Source organism: Diadema antillarum, unplaced genomic scaffold (assembly GCF_040938485.1).
Source record: "Diadema antillarum isolate AM-2024a unplaced genomic scaffold, OU_Dant_1.0 seq00002613_RagTag, whole genome shotgun sequence".
NCBI classification, from domain to species: domain Eukaryota; kingdom Metazoa; phylum Echinodermata; class Echinoidea; order Diadematoida; family Diadematidae; genus Diadema; species Diadema antillarum.
This window is the reverse complement of record NW_027273213.1, coordinates 6,499-12,572: the sequence shown is the minus strand read 5'-3', so window position 1 is coordinate 12,572 and position 6,074 is coordinate 6,499.

Genomic DNA, 6,074 nt, shown 5'->3' with positions numbered 1-6,074 from the left:
CAGATAGGAAACTGAGAATCAGCAAGAGAAGCGTAGTTATTTCGGTGATGTCACTTAAATTGTCTTGCATAATGTTGGCATAGACTCCAATAGGCAATGCTTGTCATCGTGTTTTCGAGTCAAAGGATATTTGAATTACCTATGTGACATTTGAATTACCAATGACCGACATGATACTCTCATTGACCTGAGATGACGAAAGAATTTCTATTGTGTGGACATTTGACTTGGCTATGGACTGCTTATGTACCTATATGGACATTTGATTTCCCTAATTGCATTAGAATGACTATATCATACTTGCTTCGCGAAAGAATTTGATTCAGAAAGCCTATGTTCTTGTGCGTGCAGAGCACCATACATCAAATGCCAGATTTCGGTGGCAAGAAGTATGAAATTTATTGAAATCTTTGCACACGTACAAAGAGTTACCGAAAAAGAAAATATTTGTGAATCTTATGATAAGAATTCCATCGAATATCTCATATTTTTTTAAGAATAGAATTTTCCAAGGTCGGACTACAGTTACTTCCTTGGTCAGAAAAAAAAAACCCACAGGAAGTGACTCTTCGTGATAATGATTCTTAACTCTTTTGCATCACCCCATGAAAATGTGATACTTCTTTTGTTCAAGTTCAAGTTCAAGTTCGAATTTATTCGTTTTTCCACAATAAAGTATAATATAAACATAAATCTCACTTTCTTGAGCGACAGAAACAATGCATGTAAATTTGTACAAAGAAAACAACAATAATGGGAAAAACTAACAGTATCAATACATTGCAATTGTTGCAGAGGTAACGAAAATGAAAGAATTTTCAATATGCACTGTGTGAAAAAACGGAGGGACCCACTAAAAGGACAATGCTTGTAGAGTGTGGGCCCCTCTTGTATTAAAAATTCGACGCAAAATTTGACTGAATATAGCAACAAAGCAGCACGAAAAGTTTAGCATAAAAAGTTTAGCAGCCCACTAAGAGACAGACGGACAAACAGTCACACACAAAACAATAACAAACAAAATAATGAGCATGAGACAAGACTGGGACAGCAACAAGACTACTTATAGGAAAGAAAACTGACTTGACGACACGACAGGAAACAAGGCTATTGCGCGACGAAGAGGTAATAAAATAGACAGGAATATGCAACAGAGACAACGATCCTCGGAGGTTTGAAGAAGAAAGAGAAGAAGAAGAAAAGAAGAATATACTCATTTTCTTGCAGTTCATAGGTATTTTCCTGTCATTTTATTGCAAATGCAAAATTGCTTCTCAAGTTTCAAACTTCTAAATTTATGCTTCACCACTCTTTGGAATTCCCTGGATAAAAAAAAAAAAAAACAACCCAGTGTTCTTCAGAAAAAGGAAAAAAATGAGTGAGACTCGCTTTGTTTTAATAAAGTCATGACAGATTGTCTCTGAATGGAAACCCAATTGTCTGTGCCTGATAATATTCATCAGGATTTCATATTGTTGAAAAAGATAATTCTCTTTGCTGTGTTTTGGAGTCAACTGATATCTAAATTACTTACATGGCATCTGAATCACCTATGAATGACATGATATGCTCTCATTGACCTGAAGTGACGCGAAAATTTACATTGTGTGGATATTTGACATGGCTATGGACATCTTACTTACCTTAACGGATATTGATTTGCTAAGTGGACATTTGATTTCCCTATTGACATTTGAATTACCTAATGTGACTCTTGATCTGATATTGCGGATATTTGACCTGGAAAACCTATAGCAAGGAGGTTGAAGAGATGGAGTAACAAAAGAGTTATTCCCTTTGATCTATGTTCGAAGCCGCCACTCAAAAATATTTGAAGCATATGCCAAACAGGATCTACCGCGCCGATACGAAGACACTTGACTCGTGTCTCATCGCATAATCACCAGCCACTTTCAAAGGAAGATATGTCTTTGTGATGGTAATTACTATTCGCTATCCTTCTTATAAATGCTATAGGTGGTACAGACACGAGGATGCGCGAACAGAAATTGAGGAAAAAATGCTGAAATGAAAATGAAAATTACTCGACTGGGCATGCGCGGGCACTAATCTGATATATCTATCAATAAAGACTTGAAGATTATTACATGACTTGTTATAGTTTCATTTGGGGAAATTAAGTCGAAAAGTGATAACACCAGCTTTCCAGGATGGTACAGTTTTAAACATTTTCACATAATACAGCTCTGATTTACTCTTTTGTGCAAATTTCTGAACGGAATTGACTTTTGTTTTACCTGCTCTAGTATCATTAAGTGAAATTTCATTTCATTTAATAAATGGATAAGCAAAATATGGCCAACATTACAATAACGTTCAAAATGAATCTTCAGATCGCTCAGCAAGACGGCGGCGTTGAACATCGATCATCAAAGGCACAAGTGCACCTGTGGAATTCTTTTGTACATCAATAGAAATCTGACAACTGTTTGAATAAATTACAGCCAGTTGGAACTCCATGTATAAAACCTCCGTGGTTATACACAGGTGGCCGCTATAGACAGGTTGGTGGCCATTTTGAATTTCAATACTTGCATTTTATAATAGCAGAAAATACCGCATGTTATTCTTTAAAAACAACCACCAGCAAACGTTTGCATGTACACTTATGTATCATGGGGATTTTTGATGTACCGTTTATTTCAGTTTAATTTTTCCCTACTTCTGTTCTTTTGGTTTTAAAAATAACATTTCGGGCCTGAGGAATTGCTCCTGGTTCGTACCGGTTTGCATGAATGGGGTTCACGGGTAAGTTCGAGAGGATCGATTGATAATACGTGAAGCTTACGTATAAGCAACAAACAATACCAAGACAAGTACCCTCTATTTGTCCTTATTCAAAGGGATTTAAACACTATTATTAGTCGGCATTTTGGCAAAATTATAAGATGTTATTAGGAGTTGCCTTTGCCTTTATAGCTCTATTCAGGGCGACATTACTGAAGCCCAGATCAAATCTGGTCATTAAGTCAAGTTAGTGGTATGACGGCTTTTCATGGCGAAGAGCTGCATTAATTTTGCCAATCATGTCGGTGTGATTGTGACTGAGCTACGACTTGGTATAGAATTCACGCGATAAACGTAAAAGCCAACGTATTCATCATGTTCATGGCTGATTTAGCGGTTCAGCTAAATTTTTGTGGCCGCTATACGCAGGTTGATATTCACCACGGGATACAAAATGAGTGGCCGCTATATAAAGGGTCTATAATACAGCAATTTCGTGCCGGGGATTTGGCAGTGGGCGCTACAAGCAGGTGGACGCTATAGACAGGTGGCCGCTAAAAAATTACCACTTTATCACACACATAAATTTATGTGAGAATAATCTTCCGTACCCCCGAGTATTAACAGTCATTCTCTTTTGTTTATCCTTAGTTTGGTCTTTAGTTGTACCCGTGCTCCTCACCCTATTCTCCACACTAGGCTTTGTTGGGACCTACACTCAACAAGCTTTGTTTTTTAGTAGGTTCCATCGTATTTCTCTTTGCATTCTTTACTTTGATTGAAAATGACACATCGACCGCTATGTACTATGTTTGTATTCCTATTTCTTTTTGTATATATCCAAGCTGAACATTCTGTATTATTGTATTTTGTTATATTTCATGTGTTTTCCATCTAGAAATACGAAAATAAAATTGAAAATTGAAATTGAAAATCGAAATTGAAATTGGCTGTTTTCAACGTCATCTTACGAGCCCGACACCAAAGAGTTCTAATAATAACCCACGAGCTCGACATTGAATAAAGGTCCATGAGTCGTACAGCCCACGAACTTGACGCCAGGCAAAAAGCCCCACCGGCCCGCGACTCTCTATATATAGGCAAAATAAGGCCCATGAGTTCGACTCTTATAATGGGCAAAAAATTAAGAAGGCCAATGAGTTCGACACTAGGCAAAGTGGAAGGCCTACGAGATAAACACCATAGGCGAGAAAGGCTCACGATCTGGACACAAGGCAAAAATGACCCACGAGACCGACAATACATAAATAAGGCCCACAAGACCGTCAGGAGCCGGGAAACTGTTTTTTTTTTTCTTTCTTTGGGCGGGGGGGGGGGGGGGGGGGTGAGGGGGAGAGTGTCAGGGTCAAAGGGTCTGGATCTGGATCTGGATCTGGGGGTGTTTCATCAACATTTTGTCAGCGCTGACAATTTAAAGGACAAGTTCACCTTCATAAACATAAGGATTGAGAGAATGTAGCAATATTAGTAGAACACATCAGTGAAAGTTTGAGGAAAATCAGACAATCCGTTCAAAAGTTATGAATTTTTGAAGTTTTTGTGCAGTAACCGCTGGATGAGAAGACTACTGCAGTGTATGTATAATTTAGATGTCACATGCGTACAACAATATAAGGAAAATATAAAGAGAATTTCACAAAATTCCATCTTTTGAAAAAAGTACACATTCCCCTGACTCGTTACTGACAAATGTTATGGGTAATATTATTCCCCCCGCCTTTACAAAGAGGCAAGTCAAGTGCTCTTTTATTATGCGAAAAAAGTGAAAATATGTTGAATTTTCTTTTACATTTTCTTTATACTGTTGTACGCATATGACTCACAAGCTGTAGTAGTCTCCTCATCCAGCGGTTCCAACACAAAAATTTTAAAAATTCATAACTTTTGCATCGATTGTCCAATTTTCCTCAAACTTTCACTGATGTGTTCTACTATTATTGTTGCATTCTCTCAATCCTTATGTTTATGAAGGTGAACTTGTCCTTTAAGCAAAATCCTTGGTTTTGATTGGATGAGATGCTCTGGTCACTGACTGTTACTATGGTGATTGTCAGCGCTGACAAACGTTGATGAAACACCCCCTGGATGTGTACGATGCAGGGCCCTACTGGGCATAACGCATCGGACGAGAGAGGGCGCAGAGTTAATTAGGAGGTTCAGAATTGATGGCCTTTTTGAATGAGGCGATTGCAGGCGAGTATAGATAGTCGCGTCACTCGGGTGGTGTCACTCGATGACAGAAGATGGGAAGAACGAGTTTCTGAATTCTTCTGTTTGTGCTCTCATTTTTTATTAAAGCACTTACTGTTATTTGTCACTTGTCTCTCTAAGATATTTACAGCATCACAGTTTGTGAATTATTGCTTAACACGGATACGTCGTCTAAATTAAGAAGAAGGAATCTCAAACTCACCCTCAGGGGCGGATCCAGGAATTTCGTAAAGAGGGGGCGCGCCCCCCTCCCCATTTTTTTCTCGTTTTTTTTCTTTTGTTTCAACAAAAAATAATGGGGGGGGGGGGGGGAGGGCATGCGCCGGTTGCGGTCCTCCCTGGATCCGCCCCTGCCTTTAACTATCGGTGCTCATCACGTCGATTAAGGGCAATTTGTCAATCAGTTGCAATTTAAATACGCAACTTAGATTAAGCGAAGAAAATCATAACCAAAGATTGCCCTTTTATAAAAACAAAATACGAAAAGTCAAAATTTTGATTTATCTTTATATAAGTCCGTCTCCTCAGTAAAAGGGAATATAGTTAGGGCAACGTAACAACAATTCAAAATATCGATGAGGAGAACTTTTTTTCTTCTTCTTGATTTTGATTCCATGTTAAACACAGGGAAATTAATGTCAGTTTTGTGTGGAGGCCATTATCATTCTCGAAGACACTTTTTAAATAATTAGATAATGATATATAAAAACATCACGTGAATGAGATTAATTTATGGTCACTTCGCTGCCCGGTATTGATCATCATGCAGTGTATATTTGCCGTCCTTTGGAGAGACGGGGTTGTACACAATGGATAGGCTATTGCACATTCTCAAAATTTCTATTTTGTTTTTAGGTGTTAGGCCTATTATGATACAGTGTATCATACGGTTGTTATACAGTGCACAAAGGATTTGCATCATTGGTGACTGATCAAACTGTATCCCTTCTGTGTTTGTTCCTGCTACGCGTGTAGACATAATTCGAAAAAAAAAAAACAGCAGCAAAAATCCGCCGGAAATCGAAGAAAATACTTACAAAGCGACCACACGAACAAACACTCAGACATTAATCAACACAAGTTTCCATTCCCAT